Here is a 16,535-nt window from a genome sequence, read left to right as displayed (position 1 = left end):
TGGAAATTGAGCGATGGCTTTTATTTTTTCAGGGTCAGCTTGGATGCCTTGGCTTGTCACTCTGAAGCCAGCAAATTTGACTTCTGTTTGGCCATAGTGGAGCTTTTTGGGATTGAGAGTGATTCCAGTGTCTCTACAGCGATCAAGGAGTTTTCTTACGTTCTGTTGATGAAGGTGCATAGAACTATCGTATAAAATGATATCATCAACAACTTTTTCCATGTTATCCATCCCTTGCAAGTGCTTCATCTCCCCGGCGGTTGTATTCGTCTCCTGCAGACGACAGGCCAATGGTGGCACGAAAGTGTTTATAGTGTCCCCAGGGTGTCATGAAGATAGTAATATCTTGACTTGATGGATGATCTGGTGATATCCAGAGGTGGCGTTGAGAGTTGTAAAAAATTTTGCATTAGGAGGAATGTTGGACACTGCATTTTTTGGGAGAGGTGATAGGGTGCTCCGGCCTGCGGACATGCTCATTTAACTTTCTTAAATCAACAGTGAGCCTCAGTTTTTCTCCCTTGGCAACAACTGACATAGGGTGGACCCATTCTGTAGGCTTAGAAATTTTTTGAATTACTCCTCGGAACTCTAGATCATCGAGCATCTTTTTGACCCACTCACAAAGAGGTAGAGGGATAGGTCTGTGACCTTTAACTTTGAAAGGAGTTGCGTTGGGGTTGAGGTGGATGCCCATGGGAGGTCCATCCATGACCTTGAGATGTTTTTCTCCGTCAGAGTATTTTCTTAGAAGGGATTCCTTGGTGGTGAAGATACTTTCTTCTCCAGCTTCAGGAATGTTTTGATTCTTCTGAACAGGTGCTCCTGAGTGATGCAAAGTGGTTGTAGCAGGGGTAGACTTGAACGAGTCATCCTTGACGTGAAGGACTTCGAACACAGGGCGCATTTGGACGTTCCTGACAGATACAATTGGAACTGGGAATTCAGGGTGTATGATTTTAATGCAATGCTTGTGCCCAGACTGAGGAGTGTGCCTTGGTAATCACTGGATACTTGAAAAGTTATTGGTGTCATAATATCGTGATATTTTATTTTGACCTTCATCTCGCTAATAATGTTGATGCTGAGATTGTTTGCAGCTGTGAGTTGGCCTTCAGGCTCTCTGCCAGAGTTGATGTTGAACCCCAGACGTTCCACGTTCTGTGTACTGATAAGGTTAGCTGAAGCACCACTGTCTGGGAGCACGTTCTTGAGGGATCCCAACGATATTCCATTCATGGAGAAGAAGTGGGCGGTGATGAATCTGAGCTCACAGAACTTGTTTGATCTCGAGTCTGAGGATTGTTTGTCTATGTTCGTAACATATAGAGAAGAAACTTTGGAGCTACGGCACATCGTGTTTTTGTATGAGGACTCCTCCCAATCCATAAGAAGAAGCGTCCGCTGAGACTTTCGATTCTAACGAGGAGTCTTATATTTTCAATACCGACTTACTAGTGAGACTCTTCTGTATATCCTCCAACGCCTTCTCCTGCCCGAATACCATCCACTAGTAGATTTCAGAAGTTCACGTATGGGTTGAGTCCTTTGATATGGGTGGATATTTCTTCCTCAATCTTCCTGTCTTTTTTTTAATCTCTCCTATGAACACACCAATTACAGATAACTTCTTATTATCCGGTCCATTCAGTAATTTTGTTTTATTGAAATGATGATCATAAACGCTTTTGGGTACGACCGTTACATCGGCCCCAGTATCTATATTGAAATGAAGGCGTTTGCCTCCCACAAACACTTCAGTCCTCCAAGCGCTATTACTATTCTTGTTTGCTATTGTTTTATCTTCAACCCTTCCTATGAAATAGTCCGATGAACCAGGTAATTCCTCCACAACCTCTTGAACCATCCTTTGCTGATTTCTGCACACGTTACCCCAGTGTCCAGTTCCCTTACATTTGTTGCATTTACTTCCATTTGCTGGACATTTGTCTCTCGGGTGTACCTCTTTTCCACACCACTGGCAAGATTTTCTCATTTATCCTTGAGGTTTGAAGTTCTGGTGCTTCACTTTATCCTGATGTCTTTTGTCTTTCTTAAATCTTTGGGTTCCAATCGCCTGAACCTGAACCTTTGACTCATTTTTAATCTCAAGAGCCCATCTCCTTGAACATTCTTCTGCTCTGCATTCATGAACGTTCTTTTCCAGTGTAAGAGCCTTGATCTCACCTTGTCGCTATTTATTCCAAGTACAATTTTATCTTTGATAAATTCTTCCCTCATATCTCCATAAGAACATGTATTCGCAAATGTATTAATCTTGCGTAGAAAATTATCGAAATTTTCTCTCTCCTCCTGTATGCATCGATTGAATTTATATCTCTCATACGTTACGTTCGTCTTTGGAGTGCAGAATTCTTGAAATTTTAATAGAATAGTCTCCAGGTCGTTCTTGTCCTCCTCTGTTATTTAAATTATCCTTAACATTTTGGCATTTTGTATTTCTTAACATATTTTCTTTTTCCAATCAACCTATTTGTTTTTATTATTTGGTTTTCTTGTGCTTTTAGGATTCATTGTAGATGTAATAGATTGGCTTATTTGTTCTCCCATTATCTTGGCTATTTTGGCAAAGTCATTTTCTTTAATTATTGCTTGTCTTTTGACGGCCTTAAATGGGATGTTTTTGCTATTGGTTGACCTAAACTGCAAAGGCTTAGTGCGAAATTTATTCTTAGGGCATGTCAACGGAGAATGGTTGGACTGATAAAACGATCCTTGACACCATCTACATTGAATTAAGCATGAGTGATCTTTGAAAGAGGTCTTCAGACATCGGAAGCAAATGCCTTTAGAGACACACCATTCCTTCAGGGTTAGGAAAGACATCCCAAAGGCCATCTTGATGTTAAATGATCATCATTGCAGAATAAACAAGTGTTTGCTTTTATTTATACACTAAATGTACTAGTTGCTGTTGATGGAGAATCCACCGCTTTTGAGTTCGGAATTCGTACTTTGTACAGATTTAACCATGAACTGAAAGAGCTAAGATTTTCTACTCTCCCAGCACTCCAAGCTTCCATACATTCCTCCGACTTATTCTTTCTTTCGAATTCATGGAGGTAATCTTGTTTACACTTGTATTTATGGTATGGTATGTATTTTAGGGGGCATGGCCCCTAAGAACGCATTCATAAGAGCGAATTCATACATATCGATTTTTTGAATTATGAGGTCGTCTTTCAGTACATGTAAGGCTTGGGAAGATTTTAAGATAGAATCGGTCATTGTAGCTTCATCTTAATTAGGACCTGTTGCTTTTAACAGGTATGAGTTTGCCAGTTTTATTGGGTCCTCATACAGTTCCGTGAAGCATTTCATGGCCTCAGGGTATGCCGACGGAGAGCAAGATGCAAACACGGACACTAATGACAGTGCTGGTTCTTCAAGACATTCCTTTAATTTCTGGAATAGTATGGCTTCCGTGAAGCCTGGCATTTCTTTCATATCTATAAAAAGATTTTCCCAGGCAGTTTTCCAATTGGAGAATTGTAGAAGGACATTTTCGTCTTCAGAATCTCCTTTGAACTTATTGATTAAGCTTCGTACATTGAACTGCACAAGGCTCTTTTTAGGAGGGATAAATGTTACAGAAGAATTTGCGCTTTCTTCTATTGATTTTTGTTGCAATTTGTTTTCGATTCCCGGCCTTTTTGAAATTTCAAACTCAATTTCAGAAATTAATGAGTCAATTTCTTCATTGAATTCAAAATAATTCTAATCTTCTAATGGTTTATACCACTGAATTGTCGCTTCCAGGAATGAAGTTTCCAATTTTCTTGAAAGAGAAGACTCCCATTTAGAGATTAGCTACTTAGTCAATCTAGCTTCGACTTCAGTGCTGACGTCTTCATTATTCTTTAAGAGGAGTTTCTTCAGAGTACGTTGTAACTGATGAATAAATTGTCTCCCCACATGTAAATCTTGAGTGAAGATTTTCTCTGTACGTCATTGCTGAGCTATCTTAGTCTTGGCCAGGGCAATTTCCGCTTTGATTTTGGCCTCTCTTATCTCTTCTTCTTCTTGTGGATCATTTTCCAAGAAATGCTCTTTCCACAATGAGTGAACGGATTCGAGTTCTTAAAGGATCACAATCTCTTCTTCCGGTAAATCCGGATTATTGATAATTTTCTTCATGATAGGAGTTGAATGGATATTCTCTTCCTTCATACTTTTACTAAAGAAATTAAATATTTTATTAGTTAATAATCTGATCAGTAACTGTTCACAATTATCAATTTTATTTTACTCCTATATCCGCCAAACTCGAAGTTTCAGTGCTTTTTATTTGCACTAAGAGTATGGAGATTTTATCAGAAATAATCAATAAATGTGACTTACTATTTTACTGTAAGAATTCTTTTAGGAGAAGGATCTCACAGCCAGGATATACCTATGAGGTGAGCGGAAACCGTGTGTGTTTACTAAAACAGTACGGAGCCTCCACAAATTCGTCAAATAAGTTTTCTCAAAGGATTGTATGTTTGTCTCACTATTTTTAAGCAAGAATTCTTTAGGAGAAGGATCTCACAGCCAGGATTTACCTATGAGGTCAGCCGAAACCACGTGCTTTTCGTAAAACAACACGAAGCCTCCACATAATTTTTCAATGAGTATTCTCAGAGGACCACACAATTATAAAAATAATATAAGAAAAAATTCCTTGAGTTACCTGAGAAGCTGTATAAATATGGTTCAAAGTTGTTCGAAGGACCATGTGAGGATTTTAGGCCTCTCTCAAATACTTCAAGGATTGATAATAAGTGGACTGTAATAACTTACTGATATAATATATAACGCGGGATAATAACAACGGACGTGTGTATAGTTGAAGATGTATATTTCAAGGGCTCAACATAATAATAAGGGGAAACGCAGTTTCCCTTCAAAAGCATGTATGTAAAAATCCCTCCTACGTGAGGTAGGGGAAACAAAGGGAAAAATCCACTGTAAGAAGAACAATAGAAAAACCCGCTCTTTTGTTGGCGGGAAAACTATGTACATGAATCATTCATATTCTTGATCCTATGAATGATTGGATATGTGAGGGATCCAGATTCCAACAGTAAAAATACATAGCTTGCTAAGAATTCTTTTTTATCCATGTTTTGATATGTGAAAAAATTTGAGAGCCATAATTGTATTACAAATGAAGGTGCATATTGTTGGAGGTGGGAGGAATGATGTTTTTCAAGTGGCATTTGTTCATCTTTCTTTGTACGATTGTTTAAATTTTGAATGAAGTCCTGTTTATGATTTTTCCAACTAATACCGAACGTTTCATAAAACCAACTATGTTCATCATCATCTCTGTTATTAATAAAATCATCAATTTTGTAGGGGTATGTGCTCATAATTTTTATGAGGTCGATGGAGGCGCTACGTATGTTGAGACGGTATTGGGGGGCTGTTTTTCTTTTTTGTTGATTTGATTATAGGATATTGAGACGGGCTGTTACTGTCGATACATTTTTTGATAAATGGAAGAGGCGTCCAGTGATATTAATGGTGGGAAAAACCTCGTCAAATTAATTTACTAGAGCCTTCTCAAAATCAATCATTCACTATTCCGGTTCCAATGCTTCATTCAGTCCCTTTAACGCTAGGAAAAGACGCTAGTATGATTCCTTCAATATGGATGGAAGTTATGCAAAAAGGTGGGATATACATATGTGTCCTAGAACGGCACTTATTGTAAACAGCTGATATTATATGATTGTGCGGCATTTAAACGTCCTGTTGCAAGTCTAATTCTCGTAATTCACCTGGTCGAGAATCCCACTTCCTGTTCAAAACATCAATATACGATCCTCATCAAAATATTGAAAACAAAAAAAACAAAAAAAAACATTGGCCAGCAAAGTATACTCGATGGGAATTAAATACAAACTCCGTCCAGTAGGAATGTGAGGAACTTAATCGTTTTAATGTTGCCAATATCGTATATTTCTTGACAAGCTGGAAGTGCTCGGGAGTAAAGCTAAAATGTTATCATCCAAATTCGAAGTCACTTCAGAGATAAGTGATCTCGAAGAAATATCTAAAGCTTGTTTTTTAAATTCTTATATGGCCTCGCACACTTAAGGCTATGAAAGGTTTGACAGGTGATTGTGTTTGCCATGCCTTTTTACTATAATTGGAGTTTCATTTACCATTATGGTGTGTACTTGACCTCTACAACCATCTTTCTCGCATTTGCAGTCAGTCTTGTGAGATGTTTGTATAGATGTGGTTGCAGTCATCAACAAGCTTTAGACCGCTTCTTCTCGTTTTTATAACTATACCATCAATCATATTCCATTTCAAAACTTGTACTAACCAAATTTGTTTGTTGATATGAATAATGCATTTGTAAAGTACTCCACGTTAGAGTGGTTCTTGTACAACATACGTCTATATTATAGTCAATAACAATGCATCAGAAAAATTGAATTTGAGAGCTCTGAAGAAAATAATTGGGTACCTTAATCTGAACTACTTTACTCTGTTATAATTTTAAAATAGCAATTAAATAATTGGCTAGTCAATGGAAGAGGGTCCCCAAATAGCTGAATCCATCACTACCAAAAATATAATAGTAATGAAAAACCATGTTTTTTATCACAGATTTAAAAAAAAAACTAATATATGTACGTAAAACTCAGTTATACAACAAGCATGTCAAAATTCCCCAAAATGGATCTGAAGATGATGAGGAAAAAGCAGAAACTTTAATCACAGTTGATGATTGAAAACATAATACCTACACCTACATACGTTTTACCTTTGCAGTTAAAGGGCAATGAAAAGGAAATCAAGGCTTGTAACGATTTTAACATAAGTATCCATCTTATTCATGAAGACTCTTATAGCAACAATTTTAAGGTCCGTGTCTGCCGATATTAGTAATTAGGTTACTCCGAAGTGTTAAAGTTAAACATCTTTTTTATCAAAAATGTTCGAATTCAACTCCACACTTCTGACTAAGTCATCTTGTATTTTTGACTTCCTTTTCTTTCATATCATAACTTAAGTTATATTTAGACACTTTTATAATTGGATTGTATAAACTATTGAAAACAAGAATTAAAAAAGAATTATTTTATTAATAAACAAAAATGCATTCGAGTAGAAAAAGTAAATAAAAATCAATAACATACTAGAAAAAAATGGAACTGCAATAAATTTTCCTAATAGGAGTCCAATGTAAACGGTGCAATTACATTTCAAGATGGAATGAAAAGATGTGTGTTGGATTTAAATCCTACATGACGCATTTTATCAAAATGAATTAGTTCTGAACCAAATTTAAAAATATATCGATTGTACGAAATAGTTTAAGAAAAAGAGAGGAAGATTGGTTGCGTTATCTCAGGTAGTCTACGGGAAACTGAGCAATATAGTTGGGACCTCTTATTCACGCTGCAGATGTAGGAGTTAAGAGGCTCTACAATTTGAGCTTCATTTGTGTTTCATATATATAACAGTCTCAAATGAATTACTTCCTTAAATAGACTATATTCTTTCTTAAATTCGTCTCTTTCTGTTTTCTGTAACATTTCCGGAATAAGAAATATATTAGGTTGTACCATAAATATTGAGCCTGACACATTATAACTCAGGATTTTCATCAAATTCATAAAAATACATCTAAATTAGAAAATGTAATCCCCTCCTGCAGTCATGATGTCGTGGATTTGCTCCCAGAGCTTCTTGAGTTGGTCAAACAGCTCGTCTTCACTCACCCTCTTCATTGTCCGCTGCACGGCAGTACTGGCTTCCTCACTCTCCAAAATCTGTCATTTCTGGAACAGATGCTTCAACTGCCGGAACAAGAACCGGTCACAGAGGTTGAGATCTCGGCTATAAGGGGTCTGTTTGACAGGTTCCTTGTCACTTCGGTTCAGAAACTTCCTTGTTTCAGCCGCAGCGTGAGTACGGGCGTTGCCCCACATTAGGAGACAATACTTGATGTGAATCCTGTGCTGTTTGAGGTTGTTGAAGCGTTTTCCGGTAGTCTTCAGGTACTCTATCGTGGTATTCCGTTCAGCTGTGGTGCCGGGACATAGTGCCTGGACAAAGACTCGCTTTGGTTTACAGGTGAACCCCATCAGGATCATTGTCTTCCTCGTCGTCTGCTTCACAGGGGGGGGTTGAGAACAGGGGGTCCTTGTGGGCTCCACCAAACCCTGCCTCCGCACCGCTGAGTCACAATAGAACCAGGATTCGTCCTGGACTAACAGATGAGACCCCAGATAGGCCTCCCGGTGGTCCCGGAACAACTTCAAACGGTCCTGACAGCACTTCACTTGTTGCCTCTTTTGGTTTCTGAGAGATGGTGAGGGACGAGGCAACAGAGGGATTTAATGAGCCCAAGAGCCTCCTTGATGATACTGGTACACTGATCTCTCGTACACAGGACCTACTGAAGAGAACTTTTTAAAAATAAGGACATGCTACTCCGATGCCATGGATCTTGATGGATGGATTCAACCTAAAACTAATAGTTTTTCAGGTTTTTGAGATGTGTAAAATCATTTAATTCATATCTATAATAGGCACGTCCTCTGGAATTCACTATGTCTGAGAGATTAAAAAAAAGTCATCTTAGTCTCAGCAATTAGCCCTTAAGACTTTTGGAAAAAGCTTCACAATTTGTCTACTAATGTTGTGTAATACCTAGGCTAAACAGGTTAGGTTAACTAGATTTGGAAAAAGTTATTTCAGGGTTTTTCCAGCCTTCAACATGTATAGAGCTTCTTCAGTAAGTAGTAATGATTTTTTTTTTAAATTGTAACCAGGAGGACATTTCGAATGGTATCATTGACTAACTCGCACATATTTGAAGCTTTCGCTAAGTTTTTCCTAAGCTCCACAGTCACTAAATGAGGGAGATGATATGATTGGCTATCGAGATTTTCCAAAAGGATATTGGCCACAAAGCGACCCTTGGTATCCCTAGTCTCGTCAAGGCCTATCTGATAATTCGGATTTTATCTTTGACATCTTTTCATCATAAATTGGTCCAACATAATTTTTTCGATGAGTTAGGGAAGGTGATACCAATATGCTTTTCAAGAACATTATTCAATACTGTATTTTCAAGCTTATTTAATGGAATGTGTGTTGCTAAGAATATCATAGTCAAATCTTCACAAAGAATATCATACTTTCCTTTTTGATGTTTTTGGTTTAAGGCAAATTCAATTTGCATTTGCGATTGTTTTCTCTTAATTTGAAGGTTGTTTCGTGATTGACTTTGAACAAATGTCTAAGTAGGTTACATTTTTTGTCAGCTTCGATTCTTTTTTCACAAGAATTACGCCAAAACAGCTATTGAGTCTGCAGTGAGAACGAAAGGAGTAACTTTATTTTCATGGAAATCACTAATCCAATTAATTCGTAGGGGATTAGACATCTTGAAGTTAGAAGTTAACTTCATTACAAGCGCTATTTAAATCATTTTTTCAGGATTCAATATAGATTGCACAACCAATCAAAGTTAAGGAAAATTTGGCGTAAAAGTATTTATCCTTTGTTACAAGATTCAAGAGGGAGTCTTCAACAATAAATTTTTCACGAAATTTGACCTTCTTCTCATTGGCTGTTATCGGAATCTCACATATTCAATCATGTATTCATAACCCTGATTGCATCATAAGCATAGTTTTCCCTTCAAAAACATAAAGGGTTATTTTTCCGCTTCATGAAGAATGGATTTTGCAGATGTATTTTACCTCAAAAAATATCCTCAAAGCTGTTGTGTAATCTAACTAAAATCAAAATTTACTCTATTTCTTTCATACCAGTTCCGAAAAATGTACAATTTTCTAAATAAAAATGCAAAATTTTAACTAGCCAAGTCAAGCATACCTTCTTGCAAGATCTTACGAGAATCGTTGATATGAAACGCCTCTTGGATTTGGACAAATATCCACTGCACATACTCTTACAGTTTTTACTTTTAGTTACCTAATTAAATTAAATATATGAATAACATTAATAATTTATGAAATTTAAAAACATACTTTCGGCATTATATTTAGTGAAATATTGCTTAGCAAATATCGAGCAACACCACAACTACATATAATCATTTCTTTGAACTTTTTTAAAAATAACGACATGCTACTCAAATGCCATGGATCTTTTGGATTCAAGCCCACCGGTTGAAGTGACATTTTGAAATAGACAATTTATAATTTATTTATAATTGTGTTTATTATATGTTGTTAAAGTACTTTTTTATGATTCAGATAGACTTGACAGAATTTAAAGTTTGATGTTCTAATAAATCAACAAATAATCTATTTTTTTTAATATAACTTACATATGAATTCCTTCCCCACCCACCCTTTAACTATATTTTTGGCAAACTTATTTATTACTTTCTCTAATGTGTTTAATTAATGTGTATTATAATTTACTAATATGAGTCTATGAACGACCACCTCACGAGACAGTCCTGAGGGCAAGTGGTCCACGTAAGAGTGTCATGATATTTCCTTATATTTTAAACAATTTATAGGGATGCCGAATCAATATGGGGCCGAATATGGATTCGGCCTCTCTAACCCATTACTTTTTTCTCTGATATTATTTTATAGTAAATAAAATCGTGGAATTTTCCATATTCAAAAATGCGATTTATTTTTATATTTTTTCTAACAATTCTTCTTCATTATAAGATCTATTAATCAAAATGGGTCATTCTTTTGCTCTCATTTTCATTGAGGAAAGAATCAACAAGAAATTGATATAAAAATAGACAAAAAGTAAAGTGTATTTATTTTTTGCTTTATATACTATATGAATAAGAATATTAAAAATTCTGGTGCTAAGGAGGCAGAAATGTCTGCTTCAAAAATAAAAAAATCGATATTGCAACTGAACTGAACTTTATAGAACCAAACTTTAATTTATAAATGAAAATCTAGTTCAAATTAACTCATTTGTTGTAAAAACAATTGGCAGAGCGAGGTGTAATTCCTTTTCAAATGAAATCTATAAAATTGGGTGACTTTGTCACCTTGAAATAGTATTTCTAAGGATCGGATCATTTTATATAAAATACTAGGATGGGCACTCGGTAGACCATTTTTCCTTAATTATACGTTTTGCTATATAAAGGATCTTTATTAAACGTGGATAAGGACACGAATTTTAGCTCTGTACTTAAATATGTTCCAAAGTTATTATCGAATTTGTATTTTTAACGTTTTGTGTATTTATCACCAATAAATGTTCAGCGTTCTCACACATTTTAATAGTTTGTTTGATTCCATAGATATTTTATTTGCAATGAAGTATTCATTCATCCGATTGAATATGTGTTTTGTTTTCAATGCTCAGAAATCCTTACTTACTCTATTTCTTTTTAGATTCAAGCTTTTCCATACCCTTTCAATATTGGAAGAACCTTCTACATTTAAAATTGAATTAGTCTAGGGAAAATAGAATGGCTTTATTTTTTTATTATGCAAAAAGATATGTTAGAATAACTACGCAACAACAGATTTTCCTTTTCTAATTTTCAAGGTAGTCTTTTTATTACAGACATGTCAACTGTACCCAATATATATATTTTATGACTAAAAATAAATATGAATTAATCTTAATTGCTTATACTTAAAGAAATATGAAAATGATATTTTCAACCTGAATTATCTGCTATTGTAGCCTACATGCATTATAAAACCATATATTTTTTGACAGCATTTACATGATATAGTGTTATTTTTTGCCTTGAAAAGCCTAAATGAAGGGGAAAAAACATAAATTATAGTCTCTAAGTACAGGTTACTAGTTTGAAAAAACGGAGACATAAATTCACGTATGAGCAGGAAAACTGCTCATTTTGCCTTTTTTTCGTGTGAAAATGCCTCATTTTTCTAAAGTGGTATGAAACAAATATATAAAATTTGGGTTCTAGTTAGATTACACAAAAGCGTTTGATGATTATTTGAAAATATTTTCTAAAAAAAAATATACCTTCCAATGTCTCCCTTTATTATTTATTTTGGTGGTAAAATATGTATATGATGAAATCAGGGTTATGATTACATGATCGGATATGTGAGGTAACCAGATTCCTACTACAGACAATTAGAGGATGGATGAATTTGGTACTTAATTCACTGTGGAATAATCCCCATTTAATCTTGCAACAAATGAGAAATGTATTTGCACAAAATTTATCTTCCATTTATGCCAAAGTTTGAAAATAATATCAGTTGATAATGAGATGCCTCCATCTTACAAGACTCCTGAAAATCTTTCCAACTTCAAAAATCCCCAGTCTAATGATCACTGTATGTAATTATGTTCCCCTTCATCACAATCACTTTTTCTTTAATGTCAGGAATGACGAAGTAACCCAATCTATTGGTAGATTCAATTCAACACGTTCTATCTTCTATGATAGCCATCCTAACAATAAACAAATAACAGTCAATTCAAATTAGTTATGACAATATTTCGTCTTGAATTGAATTGATGATGACAAGAGATAGCAAAGGATAAATCTTCTATTGAAGTAATTGATTTGAGTGAAATGAGAATAAGTATCCTTCGGTCCAGGCCGAGGGATGTAGTACACTATGAGGGAGTGATCCTATTGAGTAACTAAGAACTAATTGCAAGATTCTCAATGGATTTGAATGTATTTCATTCATAATGGTAAAATAGAGAATTTAAATCCAGATATTGAACCCCAAGAGAGATAGTCGGGACACCAATTCTTTCAAATAAAGGAGCATTGATCACTTCAGTATGTTTTTGGAGTTATTAGATTAGAGCCTAACCCAAGAGACAAAATGGTGTTCAGTTAATTATTGGAAATAGGGATTCCTCATGTCCTAAAGCACAGAAAAAATTGTTCCCATCATGCTGGAATGAAGAAAACTTAATACGAAAGCCATATTTGGAGGAGGCACTAAAGTTGGTTTGACATATTTAATGCTTGAAAAGCTTCAATCTGAAGAGTATCTTCGGGCACCCCTTCACCCCATATTATATACAGAAACTTCAACTGAATCAGTGGTCGACTTCAATCAACTCTCCGACATTCATGAGCAAACACATTGGTGGTTACAATTGATAGTTTATACGTATAATATGTTATCTCCTTAAGTGCAAATATAAATCCTCTTTATATAGCCACAACAAAATAGCTCTCACGCTCAAAATACTTAGGATTTTTAACCCTGATTATTCAATATATTCCTATATTTAATTTTATTTTGAATATTGTCGAAACAAATTAATATTTGCCAAAATTTTAACTTCCTCATTTAAAATTTTGGAGATGCCGGGGATCGAACCCGGGGCCTTTCACATGCAAAGCGAACGCGCTACCACTGCGCTACATCCCCCAATATACTCTGTTCTTTCATTTTAATTATACAATTCTAAAAGATTTTTCAAATTCCTTTTAGTTTCTTTCCTTAAAATATAAAAGCTATTATTTGCAATACAAACACTTGCATTAGGGATGCAAATATTGGCTTAATTGAGATGAGTGTAATTTAAAAAATATATATACATTAGCAAGACCTACAAAATTTGTCATTAGTGGTAGGATCCCGCATTGTTCGAAAGTTATTAGACGAACAGACAAAGGTTTATAATTTAATGAAATATAAATAGAGAAACAGTGACTATATTTGAAATTATTGAAAATATTTTACAGCATATTGGACAACATACAGGGTAAATACTGACTACTGTTACATATCAAAAACTATCATAATACCAACAACTAAAAATAAAGTGCTACTAGAATATTCCTACATTTAGCCTAAACAGATTTGTTGTCATAGTATCATTGCAAGACTTAACTCCTATCTCACTTCCACAAAAATGTATTTTACCTATGAAAAATAAGTATTACATTTTTAGTATCATATCATAGTTTTTCCAGAAAATTAAGAAAACATTCTAAATTATGAAATCAATTCTTGTACAGAAAACGTCCTTTTAAAACTTATAACTACACAATACACATGAATGTAAGATGACTTAAACACAACTGCGAATAACTGAGGCCTCTTCTTCTAACAAAATTGAAAAATTTAGATTAATTCTGACAACTTTAACACCGACATATTAAAGATGCTAGTTCCTGTAATATATATTTTTTCACAGTGGAGAACCCCATTTTCTCAAAGTTTATGAAGAAAAATGCCGATAGAACCGTCGCTAGTAGGACTCTACATAGATTTGTGTGTTTGTCAGCAAGAATGTAATCTCCAAAATTAAAGCAAAAATTGGAGATAAGGATATTTTCATAGCTGTTGATGAGACTAAAGATAACCAGGAACGATCAATGACAGCTATATTGATGGGTCCTTTGGATGGCTGTTTCTTGGATCGTCCTTATCTAATCAACATGATCTACATAAAAGTGGCTAATGTTGTTAATGTTGCAAATTTTGTCTTTCAGAGTATTCAACTAACTCTTGGTTTAGACTTTGATGAAAATAAGTTTGAAGTTTTCATCACGAATGGAGCGTCCTAAAATAAAAAAGCGAGCGAAGACCTCTAAAGAAGTTACCCTCAATTGAAACATGTTATTTGTGTAACGTATAGACTCCATAACGTGGCTGAACTTGCACTTAAATAATTCCCAAAGACAAATGAACTCATTTCAGAAATAAAAAAATGTTTTGAATGCCAGGCTAAGAAAACGGAACTTGGCTGCTTCATACCAAATTCTTTTAACTCTAGCACCTATCGTCACACGTTAAGGAACTTTGTTGAAAGCAGTTGATTACTATTTTAATAACTTTGAAGTAATCAAGGAATATTTGAACAACCTAAATGAAAAAACACCAACGGTCGTTAAAGCTTAGGAGATTATAAATGATGAGTTTATTTATGAAGAATTAATAATTATCTCAACCGAGTTACCGAGCCTATTACCACATTAGAAAGGAAGACTCCCTTTACTTTTTAGCTTGACTATTGTCGAAAATTTACGCGTCGATATCAAACTAGAGCCATTCAAAACAAAATTAAATACATTTTTAGATGAAAATCCAGCGTACAACGATTCGAAAGAACTACCAAATTGTAATGTTCTACGAACACCACAACAGACGGAAGTAACGGACCGGAGTAAAGCCAATAAGAACACCCTTGGATGGGGGGGTACAATCATAGACTAAAACATATATTCTATAAGGGATAACTATTAAAATTTATCAACTCGTAAAACAAAAGGTACATTACTATCTATTTAAAACAAATCCCTACGTCATGAGCTAAAAGTATATAAAAGACAATACATAACACAAATTCTGAAGGGACAATTTACAGAAACACACCTATTGTAAATTATAATTGTAATTAGAGAGGATTTTCAGCGTATTGAGAGCCATTCATACAAAAATAAGATCATGTTTATCAGTTAAAAGTGTCATGAACAAGCTAATTATAAAATGGAATATTGAAATATTATATTCGTAAGAGTTAGTATTCATCAAATAATATTTTCAAGAATAAATTTGTATTTATTTCTAAATACAGTAATAGGGTCAAGAACAACAGCATGAATGGTCTAAAAAGGGGTCTTAGCTTCAAATGACCTGCAAATAGTTTCTTTAGCATCAGTTTCTTCGTGTAAAGACTTGATTAAGTTATTATTGATGTATTTAAATATTCAAAAATCAATTAAACAAATACTTCTTCAAATTTAGGGTTAGCATATAGCTGAATGTTCATAATCTCTGAGATAAGATTTAAGAGAACGACAGTAACATGGTCAAGAACAACAACATGAATGGTGTCAAAGGGGGTGTTAGCTTCAAATGACGTTCAAATAGTCTGTCTAACATCAGTTTCTTTGGGTTTAGAATTGGGTATGCTCCATGGATTCCAGCATATTGAAGTATAATTTATTTAGATAAGTACAAGTCGTTTCAAATACTGAACATATTTATTTCATTTTTCTTTTCTTAGCTACACAAATTGCTTAGATGAGGAAAAATATTGATTCTACATGGAATTTGAAGCATGATAGGAAAAAGAAGGATTTTATTTCTACAAATATCTATATTCTACAATTATTTTCTATAAATAAAAAAATAATAACAGAACCCACCTGTCTGAAGAGGTTAAAAATATAGGCAAACTAAGACCACTGTAGGATACATAAAATATGAGCACAAAAGAGGAATTTACAGAGTTTTGAAAAAATCAGCAAGCCATTAAAACTAATCAGAGACTTCTCCCAAAAAAATGAACAAGATAATAAAATAATGGAACCCCACTGGGCCTGACAATTAAATCCCAACAAGCTTGAGCGTGATTTGCCCAATTCGGCCCCATTTTGGTACATTTCTACTAGATTTCTTTACATTTAACGACCCCTGAGATTCCCTGTTTTTCTTTTTGTAAGCTACAGCCTTGAGACTCGTTTTTACACATAGAGAAAAAAAGAGCTTCAAATATTAATGAGTATTTTGTAGGTGGAACTTTTTATCCTAGATAAATATTAAATGAATACATAAATAATTCAAAAATGGACGAATGAA

At 34.5% G+C, this 16,535-nt stretch overlaps 1 long non-coding RNA gene and 1 other non-coding gene across 2 annotated transcripts; both read right to left on the bottom strand.

Annotated features, from left to right (window-relative positions):
* Positions 1–1,654: 1,654 nt before the first annotated feature.
* On the bottom strand, positions 1,655–4,849 carry LOC121122244 (uncharacterized). The gene is made up of 2 exons (XR_005865756.2): positions 4,694–4,849; positions 1,655–4,198 (listed from the first exon to the last, which is right to left on the bottom strand). It is a non-coding gene; the product is annotated as an uncharacterized lncRNA (long non-coding RNA).
* An 8,452-nt stretch (positions 4,850–13,301) lies between these two features.
* On the bottom strand, positions 13,302–13,373 carry TRNAA-UGC (transfer RNA alanine (anticodon UGC)). The gene has a single exon. It is a non-coding gene; the product is annotated as a tRNA-Ala (tRNA).
* Between the last annotated feature and the right edge of the window lie 3,162 nt (positions 13,374–16,535).

This window comes from Lepeophtheirus salmonis, chromosome 1, assembly GCF_016086655.4.
Source record: "Lepeophtheirus salmonis chromosome 1, UVic_Lsal_1.4, whole genome shotgun sequence".
Taxonomy (NCBI): Eukaryota; Metazoa; Arthropoda; class Copepoda; order Siphonostomatoida; family Caligidae; genus Lepeophtheirus; species Lepeophtheirus salmonis.
Note: the sequence above shows the minus strand (reverse complement) of the source record. Positions and strands in the feature narration are given on the sequence as shown.